Source organism: Eleutherodactylus coqui, chromosome 6, assembly GCF_035609145.1.
Source record: "Eleutherodactylus coqui strain aEleCoq1 chromosome 6, aEleCoq1.hap1, whole genome shotgun sequence".
NCBI classification, from domain to species: domain Eukaryota; kingdom Metazoa; phylum Chordata; class Amphibia; order Anura; family Eleutherodactylidae; genus Eleutherodactylus; species Eleutherodactylus coqui.
In genome coordinates this window covers 102,601,733-102,616,321 of record NC_089842.1, presented here as the reverse complement: position 1 = coordinate 102,616,321, position 14,589 = coordinate 102,601,733, and positions in this window count along the sequence as shown.

The window sequence follows — 14,589 nt, the reverse complement described above, 5'->3', positions numbered from 1 at the left end:
GCGACATACTGTCTTCCCCCGCCCCTGTTTCCGAGCACAAAGCGTCTGCCTTTATGCTTTGCAGGGAACTTCTCAAGAGGCATAGCAGAGGAATGGTGACGCTAATGATTGCAGCATCGCCGCTCACCATCTGGGTAGACTCCTCAAAATTACCAAGGACATGGCAGATGTCTGCCAACCAGGCCCACTCTTCTGAAAGGAATTGAGGAGGCTGACTCCCACTGCGCCGCCCATGTTGGAGTTGGTATTCGACTATAGCTCTACGTTGTTCATAGAGCCTGGCCAACATGTGGAGCGTAGAGTTCCACCGTGTGGGCACGTCGCACAGCAGTCGGTGCACTGGCAGCTTAAAGTGATGTTGCAGGGTGCGCAGGGAGGCAGCATCCGTGTGGGACTTGCGAAAATGTGCGCAGAGCCGGCGCGCCTTTACGAGCAGGTCTGACAAGCGTGGGTAGCTTTTCAGAAAGCGCTGAACCACCAAATTAAAGACGTGGGCCAGGCATGGCACGTGCGTGAGGCTGCCGAGCTGCAGAGCCGCCACCAGGTTACGGCCGTTGTCACACACGACCATGCCCGGTTGGAGGCTCAGCGGCGCAAGCCAGCGGTCGGTCTGCTCTGTCAGACCCTGCAGCAGTTCGTGGGCCGTGTGCCTCTTATCTCCTAAGCTGAGTAGTATCAGCATGGCCTGCTGACGCTTGCCCACCGCTGTGCTGCCGTGCCGCGCGACACCGACTGCTGGCGACGTGCTGCTGCTGACACATCTTGATTGCGAGACAGAGGTTGCGTTGGAGGAGGAGGAGGAGGAGGAGGGTGGTTTAGTGGAGGAAGCATACACCGCCGCAGATACCACCACCGAGCTGGGGCCCGCAATTCTGGGGGTGGGTAGGACGTGAGCGGTCCCAGGCTCTGACTCTGTCCCAGCCTCCACTAAATTCACCCAATGTGCCGTCAGGGAGATATAGTGGCCCTGCCCGCCTGTGCTTGTCCACGTGTCCATTGTTAAGTGGACCTTGGCAGTAACCGCGTTGGTGAGGGCGCGTACAATGTTGCGGGAGACGTGGTCGTGCAGGGCTGGGACGGCACATCGGGAAATGTAGTGGCGACTGGGAACTGAGTAGCGCGGGGCCGCCGCCGCCATCATACTTTTGAAAGCCTCCATTTCCACAACCCTATACGGCAGCGTCTCCAGGCTGATAAATTTGGCTATGTGCACGTTTAACGCTTGAGCGTGCGGGTGCGTGGTGGCGTACTTGCGCTTGTGCTCCAACACTTGCGCTAGCGATGGCTGGACGGTGCGCTGACAGACATTGGTGGATGGGGCCGAGGACAGCGGAGGTGAGGGTGTGGGTGCAGGCCAGGAGACGGTAGTGCCTGTGCCCTGAGAGGGGGGTTGGATCTCAGTGGCAAGTTGGGGCACAGGGGTAGAGGCAGCGGTGCAAACTGGAGGCGGTGAACGGCCTTCGTCCCACCTTGTGGGGTGCTTGGCCATCATATGTCTGCGCATGCTGGTGGTGGTGAGGCTGGTGGTGGTGGCTCCCCGGCTGATCTTGGCGCGACAAAGGTTGCACACCACTGTTCGTCGGTCGTCTGCACTCTCAGTGAAAAACTGCCAGACCTTTGAGCACCTCGGCCTCTGCAGGGTGGCATGGCACGAGGGGGCGCTTTGGTAAACAGTTGGTGGATTATTCGGTCTGGCCCTGCCTCTACCCCTGGACACCGCACTGCCTCTTGCAACCTGCCCTGCTGCTGCCCTTGCCTCCCCCTCTGAAGACCTGTCCTCAGTAGGCGTAGCAAACCAGGTGGGGTCAGTCACCTCATCGTCCTGCTGCTCTTCCTCCGAATCCTCTGTGCGCTCCTCCCTCGGACTTACTGCCCTTACTACTACCTCACTGATAGACAACTGTGTCTCATCGTCATCGTCCTCCTCACCCACTGAAAGCTCTTGAGACAGTTGCCGGAAGTCCCCAGCCTCATCCCCCGGACCCCGGGAACTTTCCAAAGGTTGGGCATCGGTCACGACAAACTCCTCCAGTGGGAGAGGATTCGGAACCCTTGCTGCCCATTCTGGGCAGGGGCCCGGGAACAGTTCCTGAGAGTCTGCCTGCTCCTCAGAATGTGTCATTGTAATGGAGTGAGGAGGCTGGGAGGAAGGAGGAGCAGCAGCCAGAGGATTCAGAGTTGCAGCAGTGGACGGCGCAGAACTCTGGGTGTTCGATAGATTGCTGGATGCACTTTCTGCCATCCACGACAGGACCTGCTCACACTGCTCATTTTCTAATAAAGGTCTACCACGTGGACCCATTAATTGTGAGATGAATGTGGGGACGCCAGAAACGTGCCTCTCTCCTAATCCCGCAGCAGTCGGCTGCGATACACCTGGATCAGGAGCTCGGCCTGTGCCCACACCCTGACTTGGGCCTCCGCGCCCTCGCCCGCGTCCACGTACTCTAGGCCTACCCCTCCCCCTCAGCATGCTGTATTACCAGTAGTGCAGAAACAGAACGCTGTAATTAAATGTGCCGCTTATTGGCCTGTGGTTGGAGGCTGACTTTGCTTACGGAACGTCAGGAAATAATTTTGTGCAAGCCTGCTGTAACACTTAGTTGGCTGCGTATGAATTAGGAGGACAACTACACCCAGCACAGACCCAGTACACTGAGGACAGTCACAGGCAGCCCAAATAGATTTTTTTTCCCAAATGCTTTTGGAAAGGCCCACTGCCTATATTCAATAAATATATGTCTTCTGTCCCTGCCTCACCGCTACTGGCCCTGGAGTATGTAAAATAACTGCAGACTGTTGCACTGTGGACAGGAATACAGCGGTGATGTAACAGCCAACACAGAGCCAGGAAATAATTTTGCGCAAGCCTGCTGTAACACTTAGCTGGCTGCGTATGAATTAGGAGGACAACTACACCCAGCACAGACCCAGTACACTGAGGACAGTCACAGGTAGCCCAAATAGATTTGTTTTCCCAAATGTTTTTGGAAAGGCCCACTGCCTATATTCAATAAATATATGTCTTCTGTCCCTGCCTCACCGCTACTGGCCCTGGAGTATGTAAAATAACTGCAGACTGTTGCACTGTGGACAGGAATACAGCGGTGATGTAACAGCCAACACAGAGCCAGGAAATAATTTTGCGCAAGCCTGCTGTAACACTTAGCTGGCTGCGTATGAATTAGGAGGACAACTACACCCAGCACAGACCCAGTACACTGAGGACAGTCACAGGCAGCCCAAATAGATTTTTTTTCCCAAATGTTTTTGGAAAGGCCCACTGCCTATATTCAATAAATATATGTCTTCTGTCCCTGCCTCACCACTACTGGCCCTGGAGTATGTATAATTACTGCAGGGCGCAATGCTCTGCACGGCCGATATACAAAAAAAAAAAAGTGCAACACTGCAAAAAGCAGCCTCCACACTACTGCACATGGTTAGATGTGGCCCTAAGAAGCACCGTTGGGGTTCTTGAAGCCTAAAATACTCCTAACACTCTCCCTATAGCAGCTCCGGCACCAGCAGCACTTTCCCTCCTCTATGTCAGAATAAATCTGTGCCGAGCCGCGGGAGGGGCCGATTTTTATACTCGGGTGACACCTGATCTCGCCAGCCACTCACTGCAGGGGGGTGGTATAGGGCTTGAACGTCGCAGGGGGAAGTTGTAATGCCTTCCCTGTCTTTCTATTGGCCGGAAAAGCGCGCTAACGTCTCAGAGATGAAAGTGAAAGTAACTCGAACATCGCGTGTAACTCGAACATCGTCACGAGTAACGAGCATCTCGAACACTCTAATACTCGAACGAGTATCAAGCTCGGACGAGTACGTTCGCTCATCTCTACTGCTCAACAATGACAGGTGCCTCTGGTGAGGCATTTAAATTAATTACGTAGTACTTCTGCCAACCGATCAATTTTGGGACTGCAGCGTTATTTCACCCCGGCCGGCCCTCTGAACGAACAATAAAATCGCGAAAAATTTGTCATTCATCTGAATTGCAGCTGAGTTAGTTGCGATTTTTTAAGCACAGCAAACTCAGCATCAAAATGACGCCCATGTGAACTAGCTATTTCAGTACATGGAAAAAAAGAGAGCATTCCATTTGATTTGGGTCTTCTTTAGAGATAAGCGAGCATACTCGTCCGAGCTTGATGCTCGTTCGAGTATTAGGGTGCTCGAGATGCTCGTTACTCGAGACGAGCAAAACGCGGTACTCGTCTCGATTAAACGAGCACGATGTTAGCCCATTGAATTCAATGGAGCCGGCAATACAGCCGGATCCATTGAAAGCAATGGGTTGCCGGCGATCTCAGGATGAATTTTCGGGAAGGGCTTAAAAATATAAGCCCTTCCTTGAAAATCCATCCAAAACTGTGTAAAAATTAAAAATATATATATATATACTCACCTTGTCCCGGCAGACGGAGTTCAGCCGCGGCCGGCCGGCAGTTCTCCTGAGTAGTATTCAGCAGCCGGGGATTTAAAATCCCCGCCTGCTGAATGAGCTGCCTCTGATTGGTCACAGCCTCACCAATCAGAGGCAGCTCTAACTCACCCATTCATGAATTCATGAATGGGTGAGTGAGTGCTGCCTCTGATTGGCTCAGCGCAGGGACCAATCAGGGGCAGCTCTCAGCTGAATGCGCTGAGCCAATCAGAGGCAGCACTCACCCATTCATGAATTCATGAATGGGTGTGAGTGAGATCTGCCTCTGATTGGTGAGGCTGTGACCAATCAGAGGCAGCTCATTCAGCAGGCGGGGATTTTAAATCCCCGGCTGCTGAATACTACTCAGAGCAGTTCAGGAGAACTGCCGGCCAGCCGCGGCTGAACTCCGTCTGCCGGGACAAGGTGAGTATATATATATATTTTTATTTTTACACAGTTTTGGATGATTTTCAGGGAAGGGCTTATATTTTTAAGCCCTTCCCGAAAATTTATCCCGCGCTCACCGGCAGCCCATTGCTTTCAATGGAGCCAGCTGTATTGCCGGCTCCATTGAATTCAATGGGCTAACATCATTCTTCTCTGCCACAGCTGTTACAGCTGTGCAGAGGAGAACGATCTTTATGCTAACAGTGCGGGGGGGGGGGAGTCCTCACTCTTGCCACTATTGTGGCTTAATAGTGAGACCTCAGAGCCCGAAATGCAGCCCTGCATGTTGCTCCTCGCCTGTCCTATCCATTTCTGTGTTTTTTACATGACTTTGGTGATTTGCTAAGATTTTCACAAATGAAAACCTTAGCGGAGCACCAGTCATATACAAAAATGCTCGAGTCGCCCATTGACTTCAATGGGGTTCGTTACTCGAAACTAACTCTCGAGCATCACTGAAAGTTCGACTAGAGTAACGAGCACTCGAGCATTTTGGTGCTCGCTCATCTCTAGTCTTCTTCTTTGGCACCATTCAGCTATTTCTCTTTGGTCATCCTCTACTGGCAATTGTGTTTGATAAAGGTCCTTATTAGAGATGAGCGAACCTTCTTGGCCACGCCCCTTTTTCGCCCAAGCGCCGCGATTTTCGAGTACTTCCGTACTCGGGCGAAAAGATTCGGGGGGCACCGTGGGTGAGTGGGGGGTTGCAGCGGGGAGTGGGGGGAGAGGGAGAGAGGGCTCCCCCCTGTTCCCCGCTGCTACCCCCTGCTCCGCCACGCCTCCCCCCACCCCCCGGCGCCCACCGAATCTTTTCACCTGAGTACGGAAGTACTCGAAAATCGCAGTGCTCGATCGAGTAATTAATCGAAACGAGTATACTCGCTCATCTCTAGTCCTTATATATATATATGATCCAAAATGTCACATGACTTGGATTGGCTGTCTAATAAAACTTTCACATCATTAATCAATATTGGAGAGATTTTTTTTGTTTTAGCAATGACTGGCTATAGCAATATTGTGCATTGAGATCCATTATAATCCACTTCTTTTTCCCTCTTCCTTGCCATTGTCTTATGATTTTGAATTCTTTTGATGAACCTTTTATGTAAAGCCTTAAAAAGGAAAGCCTGGAATATCTCATTACCAACTGTAATGAATGTAAGCAATTTAGGCCCCCTCAATATTGTGTGCTCTGTCAATTATAGAACTAGTAAAATACAATTAGGTCAGAGACACTTGAGCAGTTTTTTTTTTTTTTTTAATCAGTGTTGAGCTTCAATGGTACATCTGACATGTAACTCAAAGACTAATTATACGGAGGCATGACCTTAGAAGTACATCCTACCTCGGCGCGGAGCTGCAATACTACATGGCTATTCATCGTTACCTTTTCTTCCAGTTGCTTCTTGGTTCATCTCTTCTTCATAACTTGAATGCGTACATTGCTTTACGTGTTACTTTCATACAAATGGTATTCTAGATAAAATGTATAGTTTAACTCAATAGATGCAATAGCCATAAACTATAGAAAGTCTGCAAATTCATAATAGGCTCCACACAGGACAATGGTGTATTACGTGATCATCCACCTTAATAACACCTAGTCATTTTTATGTTCAGTATTCCGTGTTGATTCCATAATATGTATTATAAGTGGTAAAATTCTGAAACCTGCTGTCACTTTCCCTTTAATGATAACTTTCTGCCTGCCTACAGTCATCACTTAGAGGAGCTTAAGAGGTTACTGAATATTCATTTACTATTTACTTCAATGCGGCTTGTATGCAGTAAATCTCCCCTAAGAAAGCTTTATTTATTCCTAAACAGGATTTAGTTTTACATGGCGACTGTTGAAATGAAGAACATCCCCAAAATAGGATTTTAGTGAAAACACACCAGCAGGTAAAGGCACTTGTATATTAAGTATACCCAATGAGTGAGTTAAGACATCTATTCTGTTACAGCAAGCTGGCCATTTAGGAGTATTAGGACCATGGTTATATCATGGAATCAGTTCCTGCCCACATATGGTGGTGAGACCTCCACTGGAGGTGGTGAGTTCTCTATCAATGGAAGTGTTCAAACAAATACTGGACAAATATCTGTCTGGGATGATTTAGTGAATCCTGCACTGAGCAGGGGGTTGGACCAGATGACCCTGGAGGTTCCTTCCAACTCTGCAATTCTATGAGTCTATGACATCACCATGCCAGTGCATGCTCAATTTTATTTTGGCACTAGGCGAAGATGAGGACAATTTTCTGGGTATGTATAAATTGATTGGTCAGCTGGGAGGTGTATATCCCAGCTGGCCAATCAGCTTTAGGTTTTACATATTTTTTGCCACCTCACAGAGGATACAGATTGTACTCTTTGTCTGAAGGTGTTCGTGATCAGTTCTAGTTCTGTGACTCAGTTCAGATAAGCCTGTTTGGTGATCTACTTTATCTGGGCTGTTATATCTTATTTCCTAAAAAAATGTGTTTCACATACTTGTCTAGCTTTTTATGTACTTATATAACATCTAGCGTATCTTACTGTGTAACATTCAATTGTAGCCACATTCCCTGTTTCCAACGAGGTAAAGTCAGGTTCCTGACATGGGGTTGTACTCATCATGGCAGGAGCTCCGCTTTTAGGTAGGGTAGGATCACTACCCTACAGGTCCCTGTTTCTCCACTTTTTTGTTTCCTTATATACTATTTTATGATATCTGGGTTTATACTTTGGCAAACAAGCAGCATCAAAAGGTGTAATCTAAACTTTCAAGACCATTAAGGCAGAAATCCAATTTCTTTAAAAAAAAATACCTTTATTCCCATGGTCATCAAACAGCAACGTTTCGACCCATATATCAGGGTCTTTCTCTGCACTTGGACAGATTTAAACCCAGAACCCCAGCACTGCAAGACATCTGTGCTAACAACTGAGCTATCACACGACTCCTTTTTGCTCCAAGGGAGCAGGAGAACAACAAGAATAAACACAAAGAGAGCATAAAAACACCATTCAGATATTGCCCTTCCCCATATTTAAACATAGAACTTCTGCACTGCAAGGCAGCAGTGCTAACAACTGAGCCACTGCACTTCTTTATTTTCCTTCTCCTGAGGAGGAAAATATGAAAAAGAACCTGAATAATAAACACAAAAGAACTTACAAAATCCATGCAGATGTTGTCCATAATCAGCCATGAATCTAGAACCCCAGCGCTACAAAGCAACAGTGCTAGCCACTGAGCTGCCAAGCTTCTTCATTCTTCCTCCTGCTTCTTCTTCTCCAGAACAAAAGAAGGAGACAGAGAAAGAGAAGAATGGTGGCTCCATCATTATCATTGTTGCCTTGCATTGCTGGGGTCCTAGGTTCAAAGTCAACATCTTCATGGTCTTCTGTGTCTTCTTCTCCTCCTCCAGAGATGGAAGACCATCATTTGCTAGCACTGCTGCCTTGATGTTCTATGTTCAAATCTGATTAAGGGCAACATCTGGATGAGTTTTTTTCTCCTTTGTATTTATTCATAATAAAATAGCAGTATGTAATCCACTTCGACTTCCACTCATTCCCGATCTCTTTAATCAGGTTGCTGTTACTACATGGTTTTCTAAATTATATTTATGAGAGGCATATTATAATCTGATATGTATTAGAGAAGAGGATTAGTGGAAGATCGAGTTTAATACCCCTAAGGCTTGACAAATGCTCCTGAGGTATTTCAGGCATTTACAAATGATGTGTTGCAAGGTTTTATAGGCTGTTTTGTGTTGGTATATTTGGATGACATTCTTATTTATTACCCAGATTTCCCCTTTCGTGTTTCTTATGTTTGTCAAGTATTGCGAGCTCTTAGCAAGAATGATTTGTTTGCAAAAAGAGAGAAGTTCCTATTTCCTGTCTAAGAGATGTCCTCATGTCATAACTCCCCATGGATTCAAAATGGACCCAGCTAAGGTTCAAGCTATTCTGGATTGGGTTCAACCTGAGAACGTCAAGGCCCTTAAATGATTTTTAGGGTTCGCTAACTACTATGGAATGTTTATTCGTTGTTTTGCAGAAATTATGAAACCACTTACTGACATGACCAGGAGGGAAGCAGATCCATCTAACAGTGTCCTGCAGCCAAGAAAGTTTTCAGTTGTCTTAAGAAATGTTTTGCTTCCACTCTTGTATTCAAGCTGATACTTCTAGGCCTTTTGCGGTAGAAGTCGATGCATCAGAGAATGGAGTGGGAGCTGTTCTGTCTCAAGGCTGAAACAACTTGATTAATCTGCGTCCTTGTGTCTGTTTCTTCAGAAAGTTTTCTTCTGCTGAGCAAAATTATGATATTGGAGATAAAAAGCTACTAGCTATAAAATGGGCTTTTGAAGAACAGAGGCATTTTTTAAAGGGGGCTCTCACAAAGTGATGGTTCTTACTGATCATAAACATCTGGTATACCCTGAATCTGCAAACAAATTGAATCCTAAACAAGTCTGTTGGCCCTTATTCTTTTCTCATTTGAATTTTGTAGTTATGTATCATTCAAGGAGCAAAAATGTCAAGGCTGATGACTTGTCTGGACGTTTTGTCCCAGTAATGTCAGAAGAACAACCTGCTTCCATTGTGCCCTAGGGAGCGGTGGTATTGGCTCTTTCATTAAGTTTAGGGGAGCAAATCATAGAAGCAGAGGATTTGGCTCTGTCAAGTCTCCCAGAAGGGAAGTTGTTTTTTCCTATTCATTTGCACTTTAAATTGCTGTCTCAGATGCATGATTTAGTTTTGGTGGGTCATCTAGGTATTTATAACACTAGAAGATTAATTTCCAGAACCCTTTGGTGGCCTATTATGAGGTGGGATGTTGAGAACTATGTCAAGACTTGTGATGTTTGTGTCCGTGGCAAATCCCCTCAGAATCTTCCTGTTCCTGCCTTTACCTATTCTAGAGAGACTTAGGACCCATCTATCTTAGACTTTATCACTGAACTTCCTAACTTTGAAAGTAATTCATTTATCTGGGTAGTGGTTGATCGGTTTAGCAAGATTAGTCCTCTTATTGCCTTGCCAAGTCTTCCTCATGCCAAAACATTAGCTAAAATGTTTATGACACATATTGTCAGACTTATAGATTACATACCAATATTGTTTTTGATCTAGAAGTTCAATTTGTTTTTAAGTTCTGTCATTTTGTTTGCAGTAGTTTCATTTCGACACTGGACACCATTGAGGACACTTTTTTGTGTGGATTGATTGGCAGCCTGGGAGGGATGTATCCCAGCCAGCCAAGCAGCTTTAGTTCACGCACATTTTTTTCTGCTGCTCCTCACAGAGGACACCGGTTATACTCTCTATCTAAAAGTGTTCCTGGTCAAGTTGGCAGCTTTTGGTCTAGTCTTGTGTCTCAGTATAGATTACTCTATTTGGTGATCTACTTTATCTGATGTGGTGTTACATGTTATCTTCAGACCATTTGTGTTTAAAATATTTATACAGCATTTAGCTATTAATATACTTTTGTAACATGTAGCTTATCATCTACTTGTGTAATATCCAATTGTAGCCGCATTCTCTGTTTCAAACTAGGGAAAGTCAGGGCCACCCCAGATACCTGACATGGGGTCACCCTCAGCAGGGCATTTGCTCCACTTTTTGGTAGTGTCTGCTCTCAGTAGTAGGTTACAGTCAGATTCCCCATTTTCCGACTGTTTAGTTACCTTATATACTGTTTTGTGTTATCTGTATTTGTACTTTGTGTGTATATTTTTCCTTAAGGACAAAAGATTTATATTTGATCCAGATGTGGTGGTCTGCATCTGGCTCAGATGTAACATTCACTTTTGCTCAGAGTGTCACTTTAAAAAAGTTCTCCAAGAGAAACTTTAAAAAATCTGGATAGGAAGGATGGGCTGAAAAGAAAAGGAATCGGTTAAATCGTCCCCTGATCCAGCACAGCCCTATTCCACTGCTCTGGTTTCAGAAGCTGCTGCAGCAGTCACGAGCCGTTCATTGTTCACGTGACCACTGTGGCCAATCACTGGCTTCAATGGCAATCTTGCCATTAATGGTATGTTACCGTTGCATCCTGTGATTGGCTGTTGAGTATTGCTTATTTTTTATTTCAGCTCTTTCCTGACCAAAATTTTTTTTAACTCTCAGAAAGCCCCTTTAATTTTGTACTTTCAAGTAAATTAAGCACATTATTAATGATAATGACCCCTTGATGCTTCAAATTCAGATACTTCCTGTACATTGTCCTGTTTAATTATGCACATCAATTAGCATGTAAAATCCCATCATCTTCCCCAGTCACTGAGCGAACACAGAGGAATTGTTTGCTGCCTTTTTGATGCAAGTAGCTACAGGATATATTTGCTATATAATTCCTATAGTTTGCACAGCAAAACACTGTTCTCTAGTTGAAGTATTAGCAGCAATAAATTAAGTGGCACCTACCATTCTGCCAGCTTTCCTTGCTTCTTGTCTGCCTTTATGTCACCCGAAATAATGACTACAGGGTCCCTTTTCTCCCTCAGTTGACATAATACAGCCATTAATCCTATATTCTGCCTTTGGCTTGTTTTGGCCCAGTTGCATTATTTTGCATTTATGGTTTTATGTTCTCAGAGACACCTTTTCCCACTGTTCTCTTATCCCAGTACCAGTCCTATGTTGTAGATTAGTATTCCTTACATGCTTCTCTAATCGCTATAAAAGAAGCTACAATATTTCTACAGCATTCTAGCATGTGATATCATGTTACTAAATATTATGTCCAGGTTTGTAAATCTATTTATTTTATTTATTTGGTACATTTAAAATAAGAAATGAAGCAACTTTGCAAATGGCCGTGTTACAAATATCCCTCTGTTTTGTGTATGCAGCTCATGCGCCGATCTATGTATCTCCTTTGATATAACCAGAAATAAACTCTGTATGTAGTCGAATCTGGTGGTTGTATTTTATAGCTAATACAGGAAATTATCCATATAAACAATACGTATATCGGTATATAAAATATAATTAGGTAAATAAACTAGTTCCTCTGCCCGCAATAAAACACTGGAGTGAATTTACAAAGAAACCTATGTGTTGAGCCTTTCCACCATGATAACGAGCTTATTCCTTGGGAATACGACATATGTTAAAGTGAAACCCTGCAGCTACTATGTGCATATTACTAAGCTTTGAATTTCTGTAAGAACACTCAGCAAAGAGAATATATTGCTCAACTATCTGACAGATCCAGGGCACAACAGCTTTAGTATGCAAAAAGAAATTAAGGCTGAGCCAAACGGTTTCAGAAATCATGAAACGGCGAGCGCTCATTCATCTGTCAAACCTACTTGTATGATTTATCAAGTCTATTTTAAATCACAGGCTTCATGTTATGTACTTTTCAATACTTCACATTTTCTGGAGTTAGCTGGTGATCTGACAACTGTGTGCCGAAGGTAAGAGGCATCTCAAGATTAAAGGGAACCTGTCACCTCTGTTTTGGCACTCAAACCACTCACACTGGCATGTAGAACAAAAGAATAATAGTCCTTCCCTAATTTTTTTTATTGGTATTTGATACCTTTTGTAAATTGGATTCAAGCATTCTAGCACCATATGTTAGTTAGAAGGTCTGAGTCATCTATATCATCAGGGCATCTTCCTTTCAGTCTTTGTTCTTCTACCTCCAGCCTTTTGACATCTTTGTTGTTTGCTACTTGTTGCCTGTTGCTTCTGAAATCTTCAGAGATGGGAGCATGCATAGTGGTCTTGTGAAGCTAGGCGAAGGTACAGCGTGGTTACATTGTACAACTGGCGGAAACAAAATTGTCACAGTGCAAAATTCTATGAGAAGATCTGAGTAGAGCATCAATCATCTTACTGAGGGAATGGTTGCTTCTCTAAGTCATGAGTATGTCGGACTTTTCCTCAGGATGAAATGCCCAGCGAACACATATTGTCTAGTGTACATGCAGTGCGGGAATTCATCGAAATTGCCAAGGTATCATACATCAATTAGAAAAAAGTAGTACCGAGGAATAGCTATCATTCTTTTGCTCTACGAGTCAGTGAGAGTAGCTTGGTCACCAAAACAGGTTGCCTTTACAGACATGGAACGGTTTACATTTTATACATTTATTTAGCTATGCGGCTGGTTGTAACAATAGGTTGGCTCATATCGTCAGGGAAATTCTGCGTACAACACCAATCAGGCCCACCCCAATGCCCCGTTGCCGGCAGTAAAGAAGAAACACCACACACGGAGGTCTGGTATAGTTCCTCACATGGGGAAATAACTTTGCACTTTATTATAGATCGCATGGGGCTTTATACTCCTTGTCACGTCACTAGAAATGTGTAACTGTTCTCATTAGCCCAAATCCACCGCATAACCATACATGTGATGTCCACAGTTCCGCCTATGGCAGTGTTAGTCATATAAGCAGTCGTTATCTAGATAAGCTGATTGTGGGAAAACAGCCAAGCACGCGGTCTTCGTATCCCATTCTGTATCATCTCTGAATTTCTGGACACATCTCTTTCGGCCTTGCAAAGCCTGGGCATATCTGATATGATTTTTAAGGCTACATATTAAGTTTTTTGCATTTTAGCATAGCATAGAACTTGCATACAGCTATAAAAGCATAAAAAACATATGGCAATATATACATATACCCTCTCAATATAAATAAAAAATTAAATAAATCTTGTTATTTGTATAGTGCCCACTTATTCTGAAATACTTTCAGGTAATTTATTACCCCCCACCAAGCTGTGTACTCATTTTACCGACCTCAGAAAGATGGTAGGCTGAGTCAACCTTGAGTCGGCTAGCTAAACTATGCAGGGATTGAACTTGCAACCTTCAGATCATGAGGAGGGATGGAAGGCTGAGCTCTCACTCCCAACCTGAAGGTTGCAGGTTCATTTCCCGGATAGTTCAGGTAGCCAGCTCAAGATTGACTCAGCCTTCCATCCCTCCGAGGTGAGTAAAAGGAGTACCCACCTTGGTGGTGGGTAATAAATTACCTGAAAGAGCTGCAGAATAAGTTGGCACTATACAAATACAAGATTTATTTATTTACTTAGCATAGGTATGAATGTGTTATCGTAAAATATGGGTCATCATTCTTCAACACCTTATTCAGTGTTGAGCTTTAGGCACACACTGCTAAATTCTGCAAAAGGCCTGCTAAAGCTTGAGCTGCCACTAGTTGCATATTTACATTGACACTGGCTGCTAAATGATAGAAATAATCAGAGTCTGTTACCTTTTAAGGTCATCATGTCATTCTGAATGGGGCTGAGTAATGTGGGGAAAATTTTTAATTAGCACTCAACAAAATGCAATTATGAAATATAAATTATTAAACAGATTATTTGACGAGAACTCTTTTCGTGTTATCCCTACAGCAAGAAGATATAATCAATGACATAGCGGAGCCCAACCATGGTTGCTTAACATTCTCCAGCTTTATTTAGTCATTTATTGCTGGTAACTCAGCACCTCCAGCACCTCCAGCACCTCCTGTCCACTGGAATATGTTCCATTAACTGTTCTCTGCTGCACAAAAATGAGCTTTTTTAGATAGATAGATAGATAGATAGATAGATAGATGAGATAGATAGATATGAGAGATAGCTAGGAGATAGATAGATAGATAGATAGATAGATAGATAGATAGATAGATAGATAGATAGATAGATAGACATGGGATATATATGGGATAGATAGA